General features: G+C 51.6%; 1 protein-coding gene across 1 annotated transcript in view; it reads left to right on the forward strand.

Moving 5' to 3' along the window:
- The window catches only part of ZBTB7C (zinc finger and BTB domain containing 7C), a 341,438-nt gene that overhangs the window by 61,872 nt on the left and 251,978 nt on the right, over positions 1–27,588 (forward strand). Inside the window, exon 2 of the mRNA XM_047698044.1 lies at positions 5,653–5,882. The gene's annotated coding sequence lies outside the window, so the exon portion shown is untranslated. The remainder of the gene's footprint in view (positions 1–5,652; positions 5,883–27,588) is intronic.

The following is a 27,588-nucleotide window of genomic DNA, read 5'->3' on the forward strand; positions in this document are numbered from 1 at the left end:
AGGAGGAAAGGGTGAATAGGGAAGGACCAGATTAGCCGGATCACTCCAGGTGGTGGGCCACTGTGGTCCAGGATCCCTGGAGAGGCTGGAGGGTAGGGGGTTGCCTGGGAGGGAAGTCCAAAATGGCAAACCCATGGAAGACGCAAGATGGAAAGCCGAGGGCCCAGTTGGCTAGCACAGGCAGAGCAGTGGGCTGGGGCCACTAGGCAACCGCTCGTAGCTCGCTCCTACTTTACAGGGGCAGAGGCTGTAAATTGGCCAGGCTCACAAGCTAATAGGCAGTAGAATGGGTACACAAGCCTGATCCACGGCCCAGCCCTTAACTGCCCTGCAATTCAGGGCAGAGTGAATGACAGGAAAGAGAAAAGAATGAAAGGATGTTAAGCAGCTACAGCGAGCTGGGTACCATTTCACTGTGTTGCAGTTATATTCACGCCCACTTTGCACGTGGGTATTCTGACCTCGTGTTACAGATGAGGAGGTTGATTTGCATGTAAGCAATGACCTGAGTTCAGATAGTTACTGACCGCTGAATGCAGGATTTGAACCCAGGACATTGTGGGTCCTGAAGTGATGCTCTTTCTACTTGGCATTTCGTCAGCAAGGTACGCAGTTGGTCTTTGCTCTCAGAACAGCTTCTCACCTTTCTACCTGCTTGCTGGTTTTAAAACCCCACTTCTGCCCAGGGACGCAGTCCCTGGACTATTCGTGCTGGGGAGAAACACAGGGCAAGTCTTAGATGTTTTCCCTCAATACCAAAAATTGAGACTCCAGGACTGGGAGGTATACCTGGCTTGGAATCCATGGAATCCAACTCATTTTATAGTTGAGGAAGTGAACACCCAGATAGCTCAATGACCTGTCTAAGGTCACACAGCCAGTTAGTTACAGATCCGAGACCCTGATTCTGGATTCAGGGCTCCTTTCATGACTCTGGGCTTTCTTTGTACCAGTTGTCCAGGGGGCCAAGGGCACGTGCGCTGCCAGGCGGCAGCACCAGGCTAGGTCCGTGGACGTTTAGCTTTCAGCTTAGGTTGGAGGATGCAATGGATAAGCTTTCATTTAAAAAAAAAAAATGTCTGCTTATTGTTAAAAATTCAAGCAGTGTGTCTAGAAACACCTGAAGGCACCCTCTCCTGGCCCTTCACAGCCCACTCCCCAGGGGTGACCACTTAGCGCTGCCTCAAATGGCTCCTTCATTTTCCTGCCAGCCGCTGGGTTTTGTAGGATCCACACTACAGCGAGGCTATTTTTAACGAGCATCCCAGGCTTCAGGGGGTTGAGGAGAGGGGAAGAAAACGATTCCATTTGTGTATGTTTAATCCGTGCACATTTGAGCAGGCAGTGGCTTTCCTGTCCCCACTTCCAAGGGTTGCGGGCAATTGATTAGACTTCCTGGATGCAGGGCAATCCTTTCTCTCCCCTTCACGAGGCTGGAAGGCCAGGGAGGGGTGCAGGCGATATTTCCAGGGCTGGTGGCTGTCTCAGCTGGCTGCCTCCTGATCCTGCCTGTCCCCACCAGCCCTCTCCCTCCCAGCAGCCTCGAAAATTCTGGCTGGGTCTCCCAGGGCAGAGGAGGCCTGGGAACCTGACTCTTTGTGCCAGGCTCATATTTAGAAATGTCTCCAGCCAGAGGTTGGCGTCAGTCCCGCTTGGACTCTGGGCAGGGGGTGCAGTCACATGCGCTGCCTTCGAGTGGGCAGATTCTGAGTGGGCAACAGTCCGCTTTGAATATAAACATGCTCCTTTTATGCTGAGGAGCTGGCATCAGGGCCTGCGCTCCTGGGCCCTGGGTGAGGGCAAGTGCTGGTAGCCGATGGGCAATGGGGAGAGGGAAGAAAGATGTCAAAATGGTGGTGGAAGAGGGGCCCCAGCTCCGTACCCCACTCCACCCCCAGTCCGTTCCTCTCTGTTCTCCGCACTCCGTCTCCCAGTGCCCAGAGTGCCACCCCTGTCTGAGCGGGGAGCCTGCAGCCCCCATGGGGGGCCAGCAGTGCCCCAACCTGGACTTTCCTTTTTGCCCCTGTTCAGGGGCACTCCTGGGGGGGCAGTGGGAGTGGGACTGGAGGGAGGCTGGGTGTGGTGTCACCTGCAGCAGCATCTCACTCCATCTTCATCTGAAAGCGGCCAGCCCATCAGCCTCTCCACGTGGTACCTATGACATGTGGCCCTGACCTCATCCCCGAAGCCTCGCTCAGCACTGACCAGAGAGGTCCGAGCATCTCTTGCTCACCCTGCTTTCTCTTCCATGGCATCGTGTGGGGAGGGACAATCTAGATCAAGTGATCTCGGCCTTAAAGCATAGCCTCCTGGGGACAACCATCATGCCTCAGCCCTGTAAAAACTCCCTTTGCTTCCCCCCCCCAATCTGAATTTATTTTTCCCTTTGCTTTTAAAACAGTTCTCTAAGGAGGGGCGCTCTGATTCATTCCACTCGCCTCTGATACTTCCCGAGCACCTGGGAGGTGCAGACCTTGGTGACTGCCAGCCCCCACAGCATGGGTGGGGGTGCTTAGGGCTCGCCTCCCATCACACCTCTCCACCCTCTGCAGGCCTGCCTGCTCTGAGGACCGGAGTGGCTCGCTTAAATTCAGCTCTGGGGAGAGGAGTCTGCCTTCCTGCTACCGAATCTTCAGAGAGAATCCAAATGCAGCAACAGGATTTCCCTCCTACAGCCTGAAACCAAGCCCCTGCCAAGTGCTCCAGCTCCTGGCTGGCGGCCCCCAGCCCTCGCTGCCCCATCCACCCCCCCACCTCCCCACATCTCAGGGAAGAAGCCTCCAAGCCATGGTCAAGAAGGCGGAATAGATATTTTCTTTGTATCTCCTGGGAGCAACACGGTAAATACGCAATGACTGGATGAATGAACAAACAGATGAATAAGCAAGTAAGCAAATGAATGAAGGAGCAGACAGAAAAGCAGTCTCAGCGCCAAAGGGACTTAACATTTGGAGGAAAAGACCGGGGCTTGTAGAATGGTAGCACTGTGGGGTGCAGGGGGGCCCTAGGGCTCAGGCTCCCCGCCTTCTTATGGGAAAGGCAGCTCAGGTTCGGAGGCTGGAGGGGCTGCTGGGGCCGCCGGGATGCCTCCCAGACCGCGGAGGTCAGAGGATGGTGAAATTGCCCAGGGTGAGTGAGATCCAGAACCGAAGGCAAGGCTGCCCTACTTTCCGTCTGCCACTGCCCTAAGTGTCCCTCGTCCTTGGGAAAAATTGCCTTTTCATATGGTTGGGAGTGGACGGTGCAATTTTTCTTCGAGGGTTAATTGTTTTGCTGACAGCACAGATAATTAGGAATGAGAATCCCGGAGTGAGGGCGACAGCACCATCTGCTGTGAATGTGGTTCAGCCCCACCTTGCAGGAGGGCCCGCGAGTGCGGCTCTCCTCACCCACCCCCTCCAACCCCCAACAAGAATTTATGAGCTTGAGCTGTTTGCCTCTGGAGCTACAGCTGCTAGGTGACCATGCAGCTGGCGGGAGAGGCCGGTGACTGGCTTCTAAAGGGGTCGACTTATTCTCCTCCTCCCCCCGCCAGGGCATCCCCAGCATGTAGCAGGGCTCACTTAAGAGCTCCAGGGTTGACTAAGGACCCCCTGGGCTGCCTGGGACTCAGAGACTTAAGGCCAAGGGAATGATTTGATGCTCTTCCCATAGCCCCATGTTGGGAGGTCTAGTCCACGGTGGACTGGATGGAGTGGGGTGCATGGGGCTGCACCAGGTGCTGTGGCTGCCATTGGTGTTTGGGTCATTTTGTTCTGCCCAGCTCCATGGAATTGCCCCCTCTCCTGGGTTTCCAGGCCTGTGGCTGGTGCCACTTCGCTCTGGAAGGAGCTGGGTTGGCCCCGCCTTCTACTGCCAGGTAGAGATTTCCAAGTTGTGATTCCTCCCTTGTCAATAGAAGCAGAGCAGCTCTGGAATCAAGCAGGGCATCCTACTGTCCAGGAGCAGATCTTTCCTCATACAGGTGGGACAGTGTGGATTTTTAAAAATTTTTATTATTTAGGAGCATATCACCTATATGGAAGAACAAGGAAATGCATATATGCTTTTTGTAACAGGAATTGCCTTGTTTGTTCCAAGTGATGCACAAACACCACCGCCAGTGATGTCTTGCCCAGAAATGCCTTGGAGGTTGGAGCCATAGAGTCAGGTCCCCCAGGAGGCTCAAGGTCGGCACAGCCCCGCACCCCAAAGCTGTAGCTGTTTATCACAGCCAATTTCCTCTTTGCCTGAGCTGCTCCTGTTAGCTGGGAGCCTGCATATCCCTGTCTTCCTATTCTGTTCTCTCTGTGCTTCCTCCTCCCAGGCCCTCCTCTCAGGGAAGAAGCCGAAGGCATGATTGTTCTCTTGTCCCCATCCTCCCGTAGCAGGCCAAGCATGTCTCTGTTCCCCTTCCCCCTCCTACTCCTCTTGACCCACCACCCCGCTGAGGTGCCAGGGAGTTAGCCTAGGACCTGGGAGCTTGCTGGAAAGAATGGTAATTGGGAGTCAGGAGTTCCTGTCTTAGCTCTTTCACCCACTTACTGTGTGACCATTAGCAAGATTCTCAGTGTCTCTGTGCTCTGTCTCCTCGTCTTTAAAATACCCCCTTACCTTGCTATTCTGAAACCAAAGAGATCCAATGGATGTCAAAGCAGCTTGAAGGGTGTTTATCATTATATGTGTTGTAAGACACTGTCATCGTCATGCTTATGGAATTCATGGGACCTCCCATCTCTGCCTTCCTTTGCCACCCTCATCCCTGTCCATGGTGCTGCCCCTCACTGGTAGTGCTGGGTGCCCTTGTGGGCACTCTCCAGCTGCCACAGCCACTTCCCAGCAGTGGGCTCACTGAGGCTCCGAGGAGGCCAGGGCCGGGGTGGAGCTCAGGGTTATGGCCATCTGGGTAGCAGGAACCCTCCCCTTGTACCTTCAGAAGTGGAGGCCATGACTGGCTAGAGGTACATGGCTGTGCCTACTGGGGACCCAGTCCTCGGAGGTGAGCAGACCTCCAGGCTGGCCACCCCTTAGAGTGTGAGCTGTAGTCTTGGCTGGGAGATGCTATCACTCAGTGGAGCCAGTCTGCGTCCCTTACTCAGTGAGGCTTGCGCATCTTCTCTTGTCTCTTGCTCTGAGCCCAAGGACTGCAAAAGGAGGTTCATAATAAGCCACAGGTGGGGGGCCTGCCTGGAGCCCCCACACCACAGTGTGCTGGAAGCCTCACCCCAGGGGCCTGGGCTGCAGGAGTTGAGGAGTGTCCCTGATGGGCATGGGTCTGTTCTCTGTGGTCTCATCTGTGGACGGAGAGTGCCCCGTTCCCTCCTCTTTCCTGGGATAATAAGGTTCTGTCGGTGTTAGGAGCTGAGCTCTGAGGCGTGGGTAGGATGAAGGGTAGGTCTTACAGGCAGAGAAAACAAATATACAGAGGTAAGAAAACAGGACTGAGGGTGTGTGTGCATGGGCGCGTGTGCATCGCGGCCCGGGGGCGGGGCTGGTGGGTGGGACCTTGGCAGTGAAGACCCTGGCTGTGGTGGACTGTGTATGGTCACCAGCAATTGCAGGACCTAATCATAAAGAGCAATAAGATGATGGCTGGAAAATTCTAGAACGGTTAAAACTGGGACAGGTGTTTCTGTTCGTGGTGGGCGACAGAGGCCTCTCGTCTTCTTGCAGGTCCTTTCTGAAGCAGCTGGGAGCTCAGAACGTGCTGTCACCTCCGAGGAGCGGGCCAGCCAGGAAGAGCGGGAGGGGATGGCGCAGATCGCAGCCAGGGCCTGAGGAGTGAGCGTCGTCTGCAGACCGCTGGACCTGGGGCCGCCGCATCGGGAGGGCTTCCCCACCGGGGAGACTCAAGAAGAATCGATGCTTCGGCCCCCAGCGACATGTACACGGTGTAATGACAGGTAATGAACCTGAGGTTCATCTATCCTCTCTGAATGATGTGGCAGGTAGGAGAATACATCAGCCTGCAGTAGACATCAAATGTCAACCCTTGGAAAGATAACTATGCAAACAAAGTGCCGTAAGTCCTGATAAGATGATAGATGGACGCTTTCTAGTTATTAGTTTCTGCCCCGTGCACTTGCTGGAGCCCAGCACCGGCAGATTTAGCATTGGCTGGTTCACTTCCTATGCTGTATGGGAAGACGTGATGCCTTTATAGACGTAGCACCTCTTGTTTGAAGAGCTCAAAGTAACAAATCAAGAAGTCATTATTCCCCATTGGCTCCCTTGGGAAGCTGGGAGTTGATGCCAGTGGGGAAACAGGCAGTGAGGGGCGCAGGAGTGCTTGGCGGATCCTTGGGGGGTAGGTCTGGAGACCTCACTGGTTGGGAAGCCTTCTTGATTGACTGAGATTTCTCCGAAGAGAGGGTCAGGTGGTAGGTTGGTGTTTCTTGTGGACTAAAGGAAAAGGGGACTTTATGGTTCTCTCTCACTCTCTCCAAGGGCACTAGGTCAAGTAGCAGATCATCAAGGGTGGCTGGGGAAGGTCATGAGTAGGGATTTGGGGAGCAGAGGAAGGGGCTGGTGGATACCCTGGATCTAGAAGTTGACCCTGGGAAGTCAGCCAAGCAGGAAGCATCATGCAGGTCCCCAGAGCCTGAAGGTGGAGGTCTGAGGCTAGAAAAAGAAGGGAGCCAGTGGGACTGGAGACCCTGAAGGTGAGTTCTGATCTGATGGAGGGCCTGTTCCCATAGGTCATCTGGTCTTTGTATCTCTGTGTGTCATATAGGGTACCATTCTGGCAACTTCTACTTTGGGGAAAACGGCAGGCTAGGGCAGAGGCAAAAATAGCTTAGGGCCTTGGGAAATTGACCAGGGCAGGGGGAGAAGGACCAATGGCCTGGGGCAGGAGGCCCAAGGGGGTGTGGCAAATTCCATTCCAGTGCCGGCCAGTGTCAGGATCCATTGGGTCAAGCCAAGGGGTGGGGAGGGGCAGAGAATTAGGACTTCTGGGTGGCCTTATTCTAAATCAGGCAGAAAGAATAAGATGAAGAAGGAATTTAGAAAGCTGAGCCCAGCTCTAGGAAATAGGTCAGCCACACGCACCAGGCAGGCCCAGGACTTAGCTCCTATGTATATGAGGAAATAGAAGGGGGGTTGAGCTCTGGGGAGCCCAGCAAGGCTAGTCGGGGGTCTGACTGTGCTTGGAGGGGCTTTGCTAGGGAGGCAGCCAGTTCCACAGGTACCTGGGGCTGTGTCTCTGGGGACCTCAGAAGCCAGCATACTGGCCCTGTACGACTCACATGTCCCACCTCTCAGTGGGGGCTGTGGTCCATATGTCTCAGACTGGACTGGGGACCTAGGCAGGGCTGAACCTAAAGGGCCCCATGGTGGCAGGTGATAGGGGCAGCAAAGGTCCAGTCCTGCAGGGTGCAGTGTGAGGACTTTCATCTTGTGTGTGGTTTCAGGGAGGTCGGAGCAGTAAGCTTCCTGATCAAGTCAAGAAAGAACAAAGGATCAGGTCTATGAGAAAGGTTCTTAACCTAGTTTATCAATATTACTGAGTAGCTGTTGTGTGCTGGGCACTGTGCGAGGTGCCAGAAATGCAAATATGTATGAGGATCTTTGCTGCTAAGGGAGGGAGGATGGCACACAGGAATAAGCATGGCAGTGGGGACAGAGCCAAGACCATGGGAGCCTCGGGCTCCTGTCTTCAAGACGGGGGCAATGCTTTCTCACTCACAGGCTGGTTGGGAGAATTAAATAAAATAAAACATGCAAAAACACTTAGCACAGCAGCTGGCACCATAAGAAGTGATCAATACATCGAACTTACTTGCATTATGCCGCCCTTGGAGGAGCTCATGGTCTGGCAGTGGTGGGAGCGAAGGAGACTGGGAGAAATGCATCCTGGGTCCCAAGGCTTACAATTGTGAATGGGATCCAAGACCTGGACTCTGAAAACCTGGTTATCAGAATTTGTCTGGCGATGGAAAGTGTAGTCCAAGGTGGAGCCAAACACTCAGAAATGGTGACTAGGTTCAAGTACCTTGGCGATTGCTGGGCCCACAGTTCTTTATGGGCACTGAGTAGGACAGACGGCGGGAGGGGTGGCTCCAGGAATTTCTAGAAGTGTTGAGAAGAGAGGACGTTGTCGGAATGCCCGGAAGGTCTTGCCTCCTCAGCTTCCAGTGCTGTTCTTGGGAGCAGGGTAGGGTGAGCTGGGTATAGAAACGAAGAAACGAAGGCGGGCCTTGGGTCCTACAGCAGGGCTGCCTAGGAGAGTCTGAGCACTAGCCACAGATGTAAGCCACCCATGGGATTTAAAATTTTCCAGTAGCCACACACAAAAAGGTAAGCATAGGAAAGTCAAATTAATTGTAGTATGTAAATATGTAATATGTAAATATAAAATTAATTGTAATAATGCATTTCATATAACTTGAAAGGCCCGAGTATTTCCACCTATGATCAATATGCCAATTGTTAATGAGGTATTTCCCGTTCTCCTTTTCATGCAAAGTCTTCCAAGTCCTGAGTGCATTTGACACAGGCAGCACCCCTCTGTTTGGACTGGCCACATTTCAAGGGCTCATTTCAAGCAGCTTGTGGCTACTGTCCTGGACAGCTCAGGTCTACAGTCTAGAATATCTTGCCAGTGGGCACCCAGAGGCCAGGTGTCCCGAGCTTAACAATAGGACTCACTATCGTGTCCTCTTCTTATGACACATCCGTCATGCATCCCTGGGGAAATTGGCTTCAGTGATCTGAGATGACTTAAATCACTCGTTCTAGATAGTGACTTATGTTTTCTGCAACCAGTCCCGGGGGTGGGTGTCCCCAGCTGGTCTTAGAACTCTAGCATCTGCTGGTTCGAGGCTGACCTCAGGCAGTTCCTAAAGCTCTCTGAGCTTCAGAGACTTTGTGGGAAGTAGCACTAATCATTTCTATCTTGTTGGGTAATGATGAGGACTTCAGTACAACAATGAGTGATTATCTCATGACATTCGTTGTCAAGAAAGAATTCTTGTTATTATCTTAAGCCAAATAAAAACCAATTTGAGTTCCCCTAAGTTTGGCAGAAGTTTCCTAGCAGGCATTTCTGTGGTTCTGTCCATTGCACAGGAATGATGGGGCTTTGCAGGTCAGGAAAAATGGAGAGAGAGGTGAGGCCTGGATCCCAGCATATGGCAGCAGGGCCTGCCTGGGGACCCTCCTCCATGGGGCCATCTGGAGGAGGCAGGCCCTGCAGGCAACCTGTGCTCCCGTGTCAGCTCTGCCATAGGGAATCTTGAGGTACCTAGGCCTTCATCTCTAGGGTTTGGACACTGCCAAGTTGCTCTTTGGGACCCACCCCAGGGGTCCTGCTCTAAAAACTGGATGTCCTTCAACCCTTCTGCTTCTAGTCTCCCAGCTGCCGCCTTTGAAACTGAGGCCCATCTCTACCTTATTACCCACTATCTTTCCCGAGCCATAGACATACAGGTACCTCCCTCTGAGGATAAGGGAACTCACTGGCACAGAGCATGGCTGCTCTTTCTGGGGAGGGGGTATGGTTTTTATTATTTTGTGAATGACATCTGCTCTAGCCACAGGCCCCCAACAGCAGTAACAAAATAAGGTTTGGTGAGAATTCTGCCATGGGATAGAGGTTTAAAGAGAGTGCCTGCAGGCAGATCCCATGTCCTCCTGGCCTGCTGTGGAAGGAGCAGGCGGTGAAGGTCAGTGACACAGAGAGTAAGGGGGTATCAGCTGTGCTGGAGAACCAGGGCAAAGTCTGCAAAATGAATGGAGACTCCAGGCCTGGGGACCCAGGCACCGTTTTCAAGATTGGGTCAACACGTGGTTGTGTGTGGTGGGGTCAGCGGTCCTCTGAGGCTCACTGTAGTGGCCCGTCGTTCCCCTTGTTGCTGCCTCTCTAGGCAGGAAGTCCTACCCCCTGGAGCAGCTGGCTCCTGCTTCCTGCTGCCTCTCCCGGGGCCCCGAGTTCTCAAAGCTGTCACGAATCAGAAAGGATCCCTCCAAACCTGTGTCATTGTGACTTAGCATCTATTTTAAGAGGTAATCCGTGGCACATTTGGAGGACAGTGGGAAGGCTGTTTCACGACATCAAGCACATTTAGAGAGAGATGTAGGCATGGCTCTTTCTAAGTTGGCTGTGTGACCCTGGGCAGGTTGTTCACCTTCTCTGGGCCTTAATGTTCTCATCTGTTCAACGGGCGTGAGAACGTGTGTTGCCATGATGCCAGGTGCACTTGCATTTCCAAAGAGTAACTATGAACCTTAATCACCAAAGATTTGAGAGTCTTATGGCAGCACGCTTTCCCTCTCCACGTCTCTAACAGTGTATCATTCCGTTCTTTAACATTAGCCTCTCTGTTGCTTCCTGGGAGTACACAGGGAGTGGTTTCTGATCTATCCCTTACACTTCTGTAGCCGGGAGAGGCGGAAAGCCACATTGCCCTTGACTGACAACCTTCGTATGGGTATTTAACAATTTTAATTTTTCATGATTCCTCTGATAAAAATAGTGCCTGACTAAAAACAAATACGTTTGTATTTTCCATCTCCTTAATTAGTTTCTAATTTGGGGGTTCTTATTAGCTTAAAATCATCCCACTGAAATGGTCCTTGGAGGAGAAAAAAACGTGAAAACCACAATCAATTCTAGAGAGATCTTGGTATTTAATTATGCTGATTGGAGCACTAGAGACCCCTGGCAAAACGAACCTCTCAGAATAAGCTTGATTTGTGTAATTTGGTTTTTAAAAATTTTGGATGCATATTTATCATATTCAACTATGTGTTCTTGTTCTCCTTGAGATTCTGACTCATCTTCTCGGAGACGGCTGGAGGAACCCACAGGCTGTTGAGACCCTGGGATTCCGGCTGAGCCTACAGAGTTGCTGGTAGGGCCTGGATGTAGGGAGCACAGGGTCCCCAGCTTGGCTGGCCATTTAAATAGGTTTCTTCTTTAAAAAGAAGAAGGGGAAGGTTAAAAGTCACACAGAGACAGGCTAAGAAAGGATATGGTGATAGAATTTTGGAACCTCATAATCGGAAAGAGTCTCCCGTGAAATCTTAGAAAAATGGGCAAGTCCCAAAGGGTTAGAGATGCATCTAGAAGCACATTTTAGGATGTGGTATGTAACTTTGGAGGCACTGGGAGGATCTAGTTGCTCAAAAAGGTATCCAAACCCGTGGGTCCGTATTAGCTTTGCTAAGCGCTGGACAGCCAGATGTAATAGGAAGGACACAGTATCACCCATGATATTTGCTTGCTATAAAGCTGAACCAGATCTGCTCAAGCCGGTAAATCTAACTACCATTTTACACAGGAACTAGAGGAATAGGCAAAACACCAATGCAGGGAGGCCATCCGCACAGCCACACTGAAACCTCAGGACAAATGCCCTCATTTTGCTAATAGGATGTTGAGGGGGAGGTAAGGGGAGGTGTAGGGGAAATTATTACAGATCAGTGTAATCTTTTTTTAAGGATTTATTTATTTATTAGAGAGAGAGAGTGAGCCCGTAAACAGGGCAGAGGGAGAGGGAGAGAGAGAGAAAAGCAGACTCCCTGCTGAGCACAGAGCCCAACAAAGGGCTCGATCCCATAACCCCAAGATCATGACCTGAGCTGAAATCAAGAGTCAGATGCTCAACTGACTGAGCCACCCAGGTGCCCCGACTGGTAGAGTCTTAAGAGACACACCAAGCAAATGCACTCTGTGGGTCCAGTTTGAGTTCTGATTTCAGGCCTACTTGCCGTAGATGGACCAATCTGAGAGAAGCCAGGAACATTAGATCCAGGATGGGCGTTAGATATCCAGGAATTGTTATGAATTTTTTAAGGCGTGTAATACTGTGACAGGTATTTACAGGTGACACGATATCTGGGCTTTTCTCTAGTATATTCCAGATCAAAAAGATGAAGCAAAAATAGCAGATCGTTACATACTGTTGAAGCTGGTGATGGACACCTAGAGATTTATTATGTTCCTCTATTTGTGCGTGTTTGAGAAGTTTGACCATGATAAGTAGAATAATAATGAGAAGGAGGAGGAGGAAGAGGAGGAGAAAGAAAAGAAGGAGGAGGAGGAGGGGGAGGAGAGGAAGAAGAAGAAGAAATATCCTTACTAGTTGGCTGAGCCCTGAAATTTCATCATCAGCACTTTATCCACCCAGCTTAAGCCTTCCTTCATCCATCATACGCAACTTCACTTGGGAGTGCGACTTCCACTTTAGGAAAGTCACAGTGGGTCAGAAGAATATGTCCCCAGCGCAGAAGAGTTCCAGGGGAGGTCAAGTTTGGAAAAGTCTGTATTGAATGAAGCCAGAGAGATTTCTCTGGAGCCTTGGTTTGGCTGATTGGCACTGGACATCTTGTGTGAGGGTGGGCTCTGGCGATGCGGTGTTCCCCAGGATTATTTGTCATAGGCTTCAAAGGAGGTAGAAACCTCCAGCCCCTTCAGGGAAAATCAGACTAAGGTCAGAACCCTGGTTCCAGAGTTGTTTCTGTTTACTCACTAGTCATCGATTAATCACTCATTCTGTGCCCCCAGTTTTCTTATCTGTAAAATGAGCTTAATATCACCTACCATGTACTTTACAAGACTATGGAAGGGCTTCGTACACAGTAGAGAGCCCAAGAGCAAAGGTTAAATTGTGTGATTTTTGTCTGGGGCCATTTTCCGATGCTTGGTCCACGAGGGTTTGCTTGGAGGCTTGTGGCTCTGTACACAGGGGGTATCACACGTCACCTCAAGAATGGACGGTGGGGGGTGTTACATGCTCAAAAGATACAAAGGTGGTAAAAACAAGGTCTCTGCCCTTCAGGAGCTCACAATGGATCTGGGGGTGGGGGCAGCGAGAGCAAACAGCGATGGGGACTAGCAAAGCCATCTCGCCCTTGAGACAAGTGAAAGTCTCCGATTCAGAGGAAGAGGGGAGCGCTCTGGTTGGGGTGGTCTGTGGAGGGCCATCTGGATGAGGTGGCACTTGACCTGGGCCTTGAAACTGGGGGAGATCTGCACAGGCCATCCCTTTTTTAGTTGTGGATCACTTCGTTGGAATACTTCCCTGTCTCCTGCCGCCGCCCGCCCACATTCTGCAGCTGAACACATAAACCTTGTTTGGATTGCAGTACTATCTGACTTGGGGGCCCGGGTCCTCCCCGTCCGGAGCAGGGGTCAGTGCTCCCCCTGCTCAGCCCTCCCAGCCACTCCCATCCTTTCCTCTGCTCTCTCTCCACCTCTAGTTTCCATCTGCCCACCGGAGCCCAGAGGAGCTGGGATTACTCATCCCGTCCACACTCATCACTCCTGCCCTCCTTTTTAAGTTAAAAAAAAAAAAAAAGTATAAAGCACAGAAACAAAGCAATAAATTATGACTCAGAGACACCCAAGCCTTCATGTGGAAATGTTTATCACTGTCAAATCATTCCTTCAGGCAGTGAGACAAGACAGCCTGAGCGGGGATTGTGGGAAGGGTGGGCAGCAGTGGTGTGAGTGGACGTAGAGGGACTGGAGGCACCCTTGGGAGCTGGCCTGGATTCTTGGGTGCAGAGAGCTGGCCAGGGGGCTTCGACTCTCCTCGTGGGGTGTATGTGCAGTTTGTTGGGGTGTGAATAGCAGTCAAGGGCACTTGCTCACAGAGAGCCCACGCTGTCCTTTAATTGGCACAGCAGAAATGCAAGAGAAGGACCCAGGAAACAACAGGGCTGGGGTGGGCGCTTTGAGTCAGCAAGGGGGCCAGCTCTGTGCCACGCCAAGATTCAGAGATGTGGACACGTGCCTCATCTTCTAGAGTCTGTGTGGGCAGAACTCAGCCCACTCCTGGCTCGTTATAAGGCTCAGGAAGCTACTGTTCGTACTGATATTAGGGGGAGGGGCTTACCCAGGGCCTGGCACGAAGTTGTCCCCCACTGTGCTTTTCATAGTGACTGCACACCTCAGCTTGGGGGGTCAGAGGGCCCTGCTGTTAAGTCCTGGCTTCACTACTCAGGCAGGCGACTGGGTTTTCCTAAGCCTTGGTATCCTTAGGCATAAGATGGGGTCACCACGCCTCCCTCCCACTATGGCTAGGCAGCGGGGAGGGTAGGAAATGAAATGATCCAAAGAGACCCCTTGGCCCCTATGGACCCTCACCAACTTTCAGTCTTCATCTCTACCCTTTCTGCCGCCGTGCAGTAGTATGACAGCCCGCAAGCTCCTCCGAGCCTCAGTTTCCTTGTCTACGAAATGGAAATAATGAGATTACCTGCCCTGCTGACTTGGCTTCACAGTGAAGAGGGAGTTTAACGGGCAAGTAAGGTTAACAACGTTGGAAGGAGTAGCCAGAGTTCATCAAACGTTTAAAAAACCGTATGCGCATGTCCATTCCCATCAGGTAGTCCCACGTGTGAATGCGCACACACAGACCATACTCAGAATTCCCAGAGTGGCCAAAAGTGTGCCCAGCATGACGCGGGTGTCCTGGGAGGGAGAGAGGTAGCACCTGTCTCTGAGCTGGTGTGTTTTGTGCTTTTTGGCTATTTCAGTTTCCTACAGGCCAGTCGTCCCCGTTTCTGGCCGGCTGCCCCGTGCTCTTGGGGGTGGGAGAGGCCCGTGGGGCCAGGCCCCACAGACCTGGCATCCAGCGCAGGCTCTAGGCTGCCCTGGGTGAAGCCGGAACAAGTCCTGGAACGGCTTCCTCAGACACGAAAATGCAGGTGGAAAAACTGCAGGACTCCGAGAGGGTCCAGGAGGCCGACGACTTAAAGCCCTTCTCAGTCGTAAAGCGGTGACCAAACGGAATTCGCCACGGTCTGGGTGGCTGGGCCTTCGGAGCCCAGGGGAGCAAAAGATTTAATTGCATTGTTAATTGATGAATAGATCCTCTGCTATTTCACCTGCTTCTGGGGGGCAGTGGGGGCTTCTTTTCTGTTAGAGACACACCCCTTGAAGCAGCCGTCCCTGACCCTGGTCCTCTGTTGCCTCTCTGAGTCGGAAGGTGTTCCTTCTCCCAGCCCTGGCCGTTGGGGCCGAGATCAGCCGTCCGTTTACCCGCTTATTCTAATTCGCTTTATAACTCAGCACTCGCTCTAGGTTTTGATTTACAGTTAATGGTTCATCTTTGAATGAACACTTGTCTGGAACCTTCCATCAGTCAACGGTGATGGTATTGACTTGGCAGCAGGGAATGAGTCCTGGGGTGCTAATAAGTCTTTTTATTTTATTTATTTTGGGGGGGCAGTATTTCCCCCTTTTCCCCCCTATCAGCCACGTAAGGAACCCTCCACAAATACAAACTCATTTTATTCTAAGGCCACATGGTCTCGTGGAAAGAGCACAGGCATCCGTCGGGAGATAGGAGCTCTGGGCCCCACTTTGCTGTCCGCTCACTCACTGTATGATTCTGCGTGAGAAAATATTGACCTCTCTGGGCCTCCGTTTCTCTCCGGCCAGGAAGTGCAGGGTTGGGAGGGGACTTCTTGCCCCGGGCCTCCGACGGAGCCGATCCGCCCAACAAAGTGCATAATGAACGTGAGAGATCTGTGTTCAGATTGCAAATATAATAACTGCTTCATATAAGAAAAGAATTACAAGTGTGTTGCCGAGAAAGCGAAGGGAACCATAACTCCCCTCCCCTCCCAGAGACTAGCGTGGCATTATTCTATCTGTATTGTCACTGTGGCTCTGGAAAATCGATCCAGATGGCCCCAACATGAGATCAAGCTACGTATTATGTTCTGCAGTTTGTGTTTCTACTTAATGTATCTTTAAAAAAAACTACTCACATGGCTCACTCTTGTTTTTTATAATATGGTTTTCTATAGTATGGATATCATCTATTAATAGACTAGAATTAATTTCCCTAATGGACATCTGGGTGGTGGCAGTGAGATGTCATTGATTGGATGATTGGTTGCCCCTCCTACTCCGGGAGCAGGTCAGAGAGGACCCCATGAGGCGAGAGCATGCTTCCAGGGCCAAAGCCGCCATCCGGAGTGAGGGTGCTGTTCCCCAGAACTGGGGGCACAGTGAGGAGGGCCTGGGGTGGGGTGGGCTGAAGCCACAGGCAGGCCGGAGCCTAATGGTGTAAACACATTCTTAGAGCAGCTTGGTTGCTCCGGGACCATGGAATGTCAGCAGCTGGGACAACTGTGACTCAGGGCTGAGTCAGGGAGCGGATGTGGCATAGCCCTCCCGAGGTGGGCAACCTTGAATGGCACTGGCCTGGTACCAGTCCCGGCCTTCACCTCCTCCCTCCACTGCCAAGGCAGGGATGCCAGGCCACCGCGGGCAGCCCCAGCAGGCTGCCTATCTGTCCCCCTGTTCCCAGCCTCCAGGTGGCTGGAGGCTGGTGATATACCCTCCTGGGTCATTGGGACTGTGGGATCCCAGGCAAGGCAGTATTAGGACCCATTTTTCAGAGAAGGCAGAAGGGAGACCTTGTTGGTGCTTGTGCCTAGAAATTATTTCCTATTTCCCCTTTCTTCTTGTGTTTGACTGAATTAGAATTTTTGAATTGGTAAAGCATTTATAGGGCTTAAAAGTCAAAATGACATATAAAGGTATATATCCAGAGCTCTCCCTCTCCCTCTTTTGCCCTCTGTAGGCAACCGTTTACATAATTTTCGGGTTTATACTTCCAGTGTTACTTTCTTCCAAAATGGAGAAACTTGAATATGTATCTTTCGTTTTCCACCTTACCATAAAAAAAAATACCTTCCTGTATATCCTGTACCTTTGCTTCTCTTCTTTCCTTGCATGTATCCTCAAATGTCTCCATATTAGCACACAGATCGCTTCCTCAGTTATTTATTTATTTATTTATTTGCTTATTTATTTTTTTAGTAGCCGTGAAGTAGTTACCAGATGCATGGATAGAATTTTTTTTAAACAAACCCCCTATAGAGGGACACTATGATTGCTTCCAGTTTTTGACTATTAAAAACACTTCCATAGGGGCACGTGGGTGGTGCCCTGGGTGGGTTGGGCCTCTTCCTTCGGCTCAGGTCGTGATCTAAGGGTCCTGGGATCTAGCCCCGCATCGGGCTCTCTGCTCGGCAGGGAGCCTGCTTCCCCCTCTCTCTCTGCCTGCCTCTCTGCCTGCCTCTCTGCCTACTTGTGATCTCTGTCTGTCAAATAAATAAATAAAATCTTAAAAAAAAAAACCCAAAAACAACAACAACAAAAAACCACTTGCAATCTGATGTCAGGCTGGACCATTTTGTTGCGTGTGTGTATATGGTAAATAACGAACCACCCCAAATCTTTTTCCAGAAGTAGGCGGACTATGCATTATCTTTGAGCAGATACGCGAACAAGACTTTGCTCCCAGATTCCCATGCCTAGTTGTCCAAATGGCCCCGTCCTCCAGCTCCCTGCATCCCATAGCCACCAAAATGTCTGCCCAGATGCAGTGTCCTCTGTCGGCCGACCTGGGACTTTAGAAATGGTCTTTACTTTCATTTCCTCTGGTGGTCTCAGCAGAGACTCAATCCTGGGCCCTAGACATTTGAAGTCTCTGGAAAGGTTAGCGGGAGTCCTGAGCCCAGCGGCAGAAGCGTCATGGCCTGGATCTGTCAGGGGGCGTGGGTTCTGGTCCCAGATCTACTGCTGATGAACCCGGGACACTGCAGCAGCATCCCCCCCTGTGCTGTCCTGCCGGGGAGCGGAGTGGCCTGACCTCCTCTCCCACGCTGACCTTAGGTGATGGTGGGAGCAGCCGGATGGCATTAAGGGCAGTTTTAAATTCTTCAGGCCTGGGCTAGCCACGAAGTGTCACTTTCTCAATGCAGGCCTGCCTGCTGGTGTTTCCTCACCTCCCCGGGGGGCCGGAATGCTCTCTTTAACGCGAAATCCAAGCGTCCATGAAGCTGGCTTGTACGTGTTAATAAAATGATGCCGACGTGCGAATTCCCATTACTCATAAGTACATTCATTTGGCTACAGATTTGTGACGCCCTTTCATTGCTAGTGCATGAAAAAGGGATATTTCACACACGTTTCACAGAAGCACTGTGATTTAGCTTCTGAGTGAATAGGAATCAATGCCACAGCCAACTGCCACCCAAGAGCCCGTTTATATTGAATTATGGGCTGCAGTGGCCCCACCTTGGACAAGGATCTTGTCAGATCTGATAAGGTAATAGTAATAATAACCCACATTTTCATTACGCGGGCTCCCTCCGCAGGACTTTGCTGCCGGCCTGTGTGCCTTCTTTGTGGTTCAGTCTCTTCCTGTCCCGGGTGTGCCTAAGTCAGCCGGGGCCTACCCCCAGGAAGGAGTTCTGGGCCCCAAGTCTCGGTCAATCAGCTGGTAGATTGGTCTGCCCTGCACTGATGTTGTCATGCACAGAACCCCTCAAACGCAGCGGGTCCACACCTAGCACGTCCTCGTCCCGTGAACAGCACCGCCATTGGCTCTGTCCACCTGGCCTCCTGCTTCAGCCCACCTGTTTCCCCTAGGCTCTGCATGTTCAATGTCCCTGGAGTCTTGCCCTTTTCTCTGCTCCCTCTGTCCTCGTGCAGCCCAGAGCATCTCCCATGCACTAGCTCTGCAGCCCAAATGGCCTCCCTGCCTTTCCTCTTGTCACCTTGATCCCGATCTTTCCAGAGCAATATGTCATCTCTGCTGACCTCTTGGTGCTTCTAGGACAAAGGCAGAAATTCTTGCTGGGACCCAGAGGGCCTGCCCACCTTGTCTGCCTCCTCCTGTACCCTCTTCCCTTTGGTTTCTGGAAGAAGCAGTGTTCTTTTCCTCCTGGGGCGGTATGCGAGCTGCTCTCTCTGGGAGCTGGCTTCCCTCAACCTCATGGGTTGAACCCCTGCACACCCATCAGAGAGCAGCTAGGTGGTCCCTCCCCTGACCCTTTGGGCTAGGTCTGGTCCCTTGTTAGCCCTGATCACAGTTATATATAAAAATCTAATGTAATGAGCTATTTGATATCTGTCTCCTCACCAGAGGGTAAATTCCATATCCTGTCGACAGCTGGACGCCAGCACAGCACACATAACATAGTAGGAGCATATCGAATGAGGGGAAGCATGAGCAGGCCGTGTCCCGGAGGGCAGGGCAGGGGGACTCAAAGAACACAGACACCCAGTGAACGTTCCTTTTGTAGCAACATTAGCCGGATGACACAGTTGTGGGAATACAAAGGACTTCAGAGGTAGTCTGGAGTCCCAAGCCCCTCTGGGAGGGAGGGAGAACAGAACTGTGGCCAGGACTTCAGCCTCTTGGGTTCCAACTGCCTGCCTTCTTGCTGTGTGTTCTTGAGCAAGTTGCCCAACCTCTCTGAGTCTCAATTTCCTCATCCGTAAGATAGGAACAGTACCTTTTCCAGAAAAACACTGTGAGGAATTAAAAGGGAAGAAATGTTGTGTTACATGAGAAAACCCATGCAAGGTGCTCAGCAGAGGGCCAGCCCTGAGTGCCTATGGGCTGTTATTATTATATTACAGAGCATGACACTGAAGCCCAGAGAGGTTAGGCTTCCTGAGCAAGATCACACAGTTCCTAATGCGCAGCCTGGTTTTCCGTACTGGTCACTGGACGGAGCCGTCTCCAGACATTCTGGTCATATTGCTGTGACATAGTGCTCCTCAACCAGGGTGACTTTACCTATCCCCTCCCACTCTCCCAGGGGCATTTGGTGATGTCAATTTTTCATTGTCCTAGAAGGGGGGAAGGGGTGCTACTGATGTTTAGTGGGAAGAAGCCTGGGGTGCTGGCTGGGGGCTGGACAGGAGCCCCACCCCCAGCAAAGAATCCCAACATGTCAATAGCGCCAATGTTGAGAAACCCTACTACGGCATTTATGGGGGGAATGCCCTCTCTGAAAAGGCTGAGCAGGGCTCAAAAGCTGAGATAGAACAGAGATATAGCCAAGAGTCAACCGGCTGTTTATCCTGGAGAGAAAATGGAACAGGGGCGACCTCCGATGTGTATGGGCTTCGGGGAGTGTTCGTAGTTTTTCTGAGGGGCATCTTTGTCAGAACCTTACACACCTCAGCACCCACCTTCCGCTATTCCCTTTCCAAAGGGCCTTTGGCTCATCCAAGATTTCGGGGTGCTTTTGCAGAAATGGGGGTCCTTGCTGGGATGGCTCAGGGAGCAGCCGTGCAATGTTACGCGTCTGTTCGTGGCTCTGTGAGCAGCTGCCCTTGGGAGGTGTGAGGATTCAGGGAAAGTGTAAATCACACTCCATCCAGCTTCCCTACCCCCAGGCCTGCACCATTTTCACCTAGGAAAAGTCAAATAAAAATGCATTCCATGTTCTAGTCCTAAAGGAGGCAGAATGGGGAGGAGACAGGGAGGGGAACCAGCCACCCACAGCCGTGATGAAGCGTATCTGAGCCACAGGGATTTTCTGGCCTTAGATGCAGCCTGGGGACCCCTGGAAGCCGGTGGTCCTGAGTGTCCTCTCTGCGGTCCAGGTGCGGGGGACAGCCTTGGGTCCTAACCCGCTGTGTGGGTTAGATGGGAGCTCCCAGCTCCTCTCAGGGTTGATGAGGTCTTCAGAGGGTGCCTCACTTCAGGGGACGAGCCCGGCCATGAGGAGGGAAACTTGAGGAGCTGGGGAAGGTCCATCGCCTGGGGGGCCACACAGATGCCCAGGGTTTCTGGTCAGGTTGGCTGCAGGAGGGTTTGGAAAAGAGCATGAGGACCTCCTTCCCAGAGGCAGGGGTGCCCAGAGCCAGGGTCCAAGGAGCAGGGCTGAGGCTGCCAGCACACTCCCTACAGCTGACAAGGTGCTCTTCAGGTGAGGCAATGGGATTGCAGCTGACTGGACGTGAGCTGTGGTACAGTCCATGGTAGATGATGCTTTGTGGGTGTTTGGCCCTGTGTCTGGTCTTTGCCGCACGCCTGGGAGCCTCCAAGGAGAGCAGTAGCCAGCTGGTAGTTCCGTACGTGATTTGACCAGTTCTCGCCTCCTCTGCTGTTCTCTCGGGTTCTGGCAGCCTGCTTTCCCACCTGGGTTTCTACAATAGCTTCCTGATTAGCATCCCAGCCTCCCCTCACCCCCAGCCCCCCCATCACGGGCCATCCTCAAGGCCGCAGCCAGAGAGATCCTTTAAAATGTATCAGATGGTTTTCTCTTTTGCTCAGAACCAGTGGCTCTCCATGTGGCTCAGAATAAAAGCCAAAGTCCCCTGAGTGGCCTGCAAGGCCCCTGGGGTCACTCCACTCTGGCCTTGCTAGCCAGTTCTCAGGTCCCCTTGCCTCAGGGTCTTTGCCCAGATTCTTTCCTTTGCCTAGAAGCTCAGTCCCCCTAGAAGCTCAGAAATGGACAAGTCTCTTCCTTCCCCTTCCTCAGGATCTTGGCTCAAATGTCACTTTCTCCATCACATCTTCCCAGGGACTTGGCTCAAATGTCACTTTCTCCATCACATCTTCCCAGACCACCTGCTTCCTGTCTCCCGGATCTTCATTTCTGTCCATGATACTCATAGACTGACACTGGGTATTGTGGGGACTGTCTATCTCCCTACACTCAAATGTGAGCTCCAAAAAGGTGGGAATTTTCTTTTTCTATTGCACTTGCTGGCATAAACCCAGAGCCAGGGACAATATCTAGCCTGCGATGGGTACTCGATATATTTTTTCTTATTTCCCCCCTTTCATACCACTGATGCTTACAACTGGCTTAATTACAGTCTCTGTCTCATGACATTCTCTCTCTTGGCCCATGCATGCTCTACTTTTATTTACTTATATAGTTATTTAGTTATTTTTATTAATGGAATATGCACCCAAGAGCTCATCATCCACAATAAAGCAAGGATTTAATAGAACCTACATCCAAACATATGATCCGGTCTCACCCCATCCCAGGGTCTCCCCACTGAGATGATCGTCTTTCTTAATTTTGACTTTATCGTTCTCCCATTTTCCCTTTTATCTCACTTCATTGCATCCATATGTATTTCTAAAAAGTATGTCTTACTGTAGTTATTTTTAGCCTATACAAAGCCTATTATACTGTACATAATCTTCGAAGTCCTTTGCACTCAATATTATATAAGGTCCCCCTCCATTGTTGCATATGCTGTGGCTCATTCCTTTTGATGTCAAAAAGGATCAGTGGAGTGAATACCTAACTTTCATTCCCCCCATAGTGCCAAGTTCGTAACAACAACTAACATCTACTCAGCACTTCCTCTGTGCAAGGCACTCTGTTGTTTTATTAGCCCCACTTAACAGGTGGGAAGACTGAGACAAGAGGTAAGCACTGGCCTAAGGTCATACCAGAATGGATCAAGGGGCAGAGGCAGGATTTGAACCCATGTAGTGTGGTTCCAGAGGCCTTGCTCCTGTCCCTGCACCATACCACCATACCACCATACCACCACCATGAACACATGAGGTAGCTTTCTTGCTTGCACACACACTCACCCCCATGGCCAGCAGGAACTCCGCTATTCAATCACAAACAGTCATAAATTCAGTTACAGAGCCTCTCAGTTACAAATCAAGGTTTGATGCAGACACATAAGAGCGCGTGCGCACACGCGCGCGCACACACACGTATACACTGGCATTCGGGAATCACTCACAAATACTTGTTAACTGATGGAAAATTTATATTAGGAGAGACATACCTTAGCTTCTGATGCTATTTCTATTTCTGTGCATCTCTTCTCTATGAAAAGAAAAAAGCCATCTGGGTCTTGTGCTTCCAGAGGCTGGTGGCTCAGGATCTAGCTGGACAGTCTGTGCCCTCGGCCTTGGCTTCCAGGAGGAGAGCAGGCTGGACAGTGCCATTGGCCTGGGGGAGGAAGAGACCTGTTCAGGGCAGTTTGTCTCCCTCTATACCAGAGCCCCCTGGAGACCGCAGGGGCCTCACTGGGCAGAGCTGGGCAAGAGCTGATCCTTCCAGGGGCCCCTAGCTATCAGGTGCCCCCTCGTGGTACCAGGAGCACCCTCTCAAGGGTGAGATTCTTTCTACATTAGAAACTAAAGGAAGGGATGGAAAACTGGAGGGCTGGGCCCAGGCTCCAGCACAAAATAGACACTGCCCGGAGAACAATTGCCCTGGCCCCAGGGGTCACACTCAGCAAGGCCGAGGTCAGGCAAATAAATGAACATTGTGGTGGGTTTGGTCCTGAGCCCAGGGTTGGGCTTGTGTGAGTTGGGTGTGACCACAGGGAGGACAGGGCCATGGAATTTACCCCTCTGGCGTGCAGAATGGCCCACCATGCCAGCTGTTGCCCAGACCTGGAGCCAAGCTCTTGTGCAAGGACTACCTGGGACTTGCCTCACTGAGCTACAGAGGGAAGGCAGACGAATCTTACTGGGCAGCTGGATCCCTGATAACCAAGTGGGGTGGAGGGGGCCAGAAATCTTACCTGGGGGGATGGGACTAGAGGTGGATGGGTGAAGCCAGAGGTTCCAGATCTGTCTGGTGGGAGGAGGAAAGGAAGCTAGGTGAACGCTCTGACATGTTCTGCTTTTTGCTATCAATAGGGGGCGGCAGAGAGCAAAAGACGAACAGCGGGGCCTCCACTGCTAATAAGTCCATCCCAGCCTCAGTTTCCCCTGAGCACTTGTGGGCCTAGAAGCCTTCAAACTAAGTGCAGGTGTGTGGCACTGCGGAAGGGCAGGGTACCCACTGGGCTGGGGTGGGGAGGCAAGGAATCCTCCAGAAGGGGGAAGGACTGCTTGAACTCACCGCCAGCGCTCTCCACCCAGGCTGCACATTGGAATGGCCCCAGGAGCTTCTGAAATACTGACACCCCGGCCCATCCAGACCCGGAATTAGAAGGTCAAGGGAAGGGCCCCAGAGACAGGTCTGTTTTAAAGCCTCTGAGATGATTCTTCTCTTTGGCCAGGACTGAGATCCACTGAGTCAGACACTGCTGTTTTGAGTACCAGTACACCCCCCACCCCCACCCCGCCATAGCTGTGGGACTGAGTACTGACTTCTACAGGACAGCGATGGTGACATGGGCTCACATCAGGGGCTGCTGTGAGAATTATGGGAAACGTTGTGTGCAAAGCCTGCTCATGGCTGCCGCCCACAAGGAATCTGCACAGTCAGGTCAGGGCACTTGTCCCTGGCGGACAGCCTCTAGACCTGCCATCCTTGGAGCAGGGCCTTTGTTCAGGGTCATTGGGGACACACAACATTCGGGGAGACATTTTGTTTCTGGAATCTGAGGTCTGGGGGGAGCTGACCTGGAGGCCCGGGTCAGACTGGTAGACACCGTCTTGTGCAGGAGCCTCAGGTCAGAGATGATGAGGACGGCGCCTGCTTCCCTGAAGGCTTTAACCTTGGTCACGATGTCTAGCTGGGGTAGCATTTTAGCCAAACCTGGGGGAAGGGCAGCATTTGTGTTGTCTCCTATGCGTTAGACATGTTCACATCTATTATTTCACACAGTTCTCACCCTGTGTGATGGATACACACATCCCCCTTTTATAGAGGGAGAAACTGGGGCCCAGAGAGGCCCAGCCACTTGCTCAAGGTCACACAGGAGAACCAGGTCTGTGGACTTTTCGCCGTGCCATAGCCACCTCCCCAGAGTTATAATCCATGGCTTCCTCCCCAGGCTGAGGGCTTGCAGGGATGGACACTGGGGGGATGTGTCTGGGGTCCTCAGAAACCCATGTCCTAAATTCAGCCACCTCTTCTTCCTAAACCCAGACAAGGGTTTTTTCTTATCAAAGTCTCCCCACCCCGATCTTTTTTTTTTTTTAAACCTCCTTTGTTTGTTTTCCATGAAGATTTTTAGAACATTCTTTAACAATTCCAGTTCTTCTACAGCTATAAGGAAGGGGGAAAAATGAATAAGGGTTCTCAATTTTGAGGCCCAGGGCAGGCCCCAGGTGCCCTCTGAGTGGCGGGGTCTGGGTGGGAAGTCTGGGGGGCCTGGTTACCAGGTCTCTAGGGCTGGACAGTTGATGATGTGTATCTCCAAGGATGAGAGGGGTAAGAGGGCTCCTGATCCTCCCTGAGCAGGCGGGGCTGGGGGCTTCCAGGTGCCACAGTTGTCATGCAAGTCTGTCCTGATCCATAGGGCCTGTCTCCAGGGCCTGCCTGTAGACCTCTTATCATTTTGTGTTATACTGATGGAGTGGGGAGCCATGAAGCTGACTGACCCCCCCCCGCCCCCCGTCAGAGCTGGACTTGAGTCAGGGGCAGGTCAGGACAGTCGGATGGAGTGGGACGGGGATCCAACTCTGTAGCCCCCCTGGAGAGGCTGACTCAACTATGCCCCTTAGGAGCTGCTGTTCCTACTGAGAGTGTGGGGCTGAACACAGGCTCTAGTCTGCCTCCTTACTTCCCACTTTGCCTAAAAGGAGGAAACTGAGTCCCAAAGCAGCAGGTAACTTCTTAGGGGTCCTAAGGCTAGTAAGTGGCAAAGTAGGGGGATCCTGAGTGCCAGACCACTGCTTTTTGCATTGAGACGGGGGTGGTGGGGAGAACGGAGAAGAGGAGGAAAGCGGGATGACCTTGAGCATCAGGAGCCCTTGTGAGAACAATCTCCACTTTATTGTGAATCCGAGTGCGTGCTATCCCAGCTTTGCCTCCCCAACCAGATTACAGAAGCACTGCGGTCATTTTCCTGTATCCTGTTAGGGTTTTGAATTTTCAAAAGTCCCTGAGTCCTGTGAGCCTAATTCAGTACTGGTGTGCCCATTTACCCCCAGCAGATTTCCAGCTGTTGACAAGTGGCTGGTGCTTCTCTCAAGGTCAGCTCTCCAGGTACCTGCTTTATGCAGAAGTCGCTGTGTTCCCAGTGTCTCAACTCAACTGGCTTCTGCAATCACACACGTTTGTCCCAACTTTAATAGGCACTCTTGAAGGCATTCCCCAGGCAGATGACACGGTAGGCTCTGACAGCCTGAAAAGAGGACAGGAGAGGGCTGTCATGCCCACGGTCACCATGTCCTCCATGGAGGGCTCTTTTCATCCCAAGCGGCTGTGCAGACCCCAGGCGAGGATGGGCAGTGGAGGGAAACCATACCCATTAACAGCCCTGCTCGGGACTCCCCTGCTGGCTGCAAAAAATGCCTGCCTGCAAGCTTGTGAAGTCCCAGGAGAATGTTAAACATGAAAGCCAGGGTCAAGGCTAGTACTTGGGGTGGTCTGCAGCTTTGAACCCTTCTCCCAGCTGGCAGCCATCTCTGGAGGGGTGGTCTAGCCTGGAGGGGAGGGGACAACTGTGGGTTCTTCCTTTTCTGACCTCTGAGAAACCTTAGCTGGAGACATCTTCCTAAAGGGACTTTCTGGAAGGGCCAGGTCTTGCTCCTGATGGCGACCCAGTGCTGTCTGTCATCCCCTGAGCTAGTTCCAGCAGCTTTTAGCCATTATTTGCAGTGATCCCACACCCTTGTCTCCTCTCCCCTTTCACTGAGAATTTCAAATGAGCCATGACAGAAAAGTTAGTGTATATATCCCAAATACTGTATAGGACATACTTTACTAAAAAATCTTTGTCATTTGTCTGAAATGCAAATCCAGCTGGACATCTTGTATTTTTGTTTGCCCGATGAGGTGCTTCTCCTACAGAGAGATCGCCCCATATGGGAATGGGCCCAAGAGGGGTTCCTTCTGTCCTCTGTAGGACCTGTTCCACTTACCTGTGTCCCCTCAGGTTGTAAGGAGGTGCAGGTTATGGAGCAGTAGGTCCGAGGCAGGGCTGAGACTCTGCATTTCTAACAAGCTTCCAGGCCAGTGCTGCTGGTCTGGACCAGACTTTGAGTAGCAAGGAGAGAGGGAGAGCCTGTCTCCAGGCTGACCTCATTCCCTGGGAAGTGAGCTGGAGTGGGGGTGGTGGGAGGAGGTTTGAAAAGATTCACTGCCTGGGGCTCACTCCACAATTCCGAGTTCATTTATCTCGGGTGGGGCCCAAGCAAGGGACATTCAATGAATTAAAAACAAAATTTTTTTATTGTGGTATAAAGACATAACAAAATTTACCATCCTAACCATTTTTAAGTGTACAGTTTGTAGTGTTAACTGTATTCCCTTTATTATGAAACAGATCTCCAGAACTTTGTCATCTTACAGATCTGAAACTCCATACCCATGAAACAACTCCCCATTCTCTCTTCCTTTCAACCCCTGGTAACTACCCTTTTACTTTCTGCTTCTACCCATCTGACTACTTTAGATATAATTGGGCGGCATTTGTCTAGAGGCGCATCCAGGTTGTAGCATGTGATAGGATTTCTTGCCTTCTTAAAGCTGAACAATACTTCTTTTTCTGTATCTACCACATTTTGCTTATTTGTTCATCCGTTGATGGACGTTTGGGTGGCTTCCATCTCTTGGCTATTGTGAGTAATAGTGCTATGAACATGGGCGTGCAAGTATGTCTTTGAGAGCTTGCTTTCAATTCTTTTGGGTATGTACTCAGAAATGGGATGGCCGGATCATATGGTAGTTCTCTTTTTAATTTTTTATAATTAAAAAATTTGAGGACTCCCCATGCCAGTCTTCATAATGGTTGCACTACTTCACACTCCCACCAGCGGTGCACATGGGCTCTAATTTTCCACATCCTCTCCCCAGGTGATTCTAATTCTCAAGCAGGCTTGAGAACCACTGCCCTAGGCTCTCTCTGGGTCGTCTCTCTTCTCTCCCTGACCTCTGGGCCTTGGTAGGTACAGGGTGGATCCATTCCATGACTCTAGGGAGGTTTGTGGATGGTGTCCCCTGGAGTGG

The sequence above is a fragment of the Lutra lutra genome, chromosome 12, assembly GCF_902655055.1.
Source record: "Lutra lutra chromosome 12, mLutLut1.2, whole genome shotgun sequence".
NCBI lineage: Eukaryota > Metazoa > Chordata > Mammalia > Carnivora > Mustelidae > Lutra > Lutra lutra.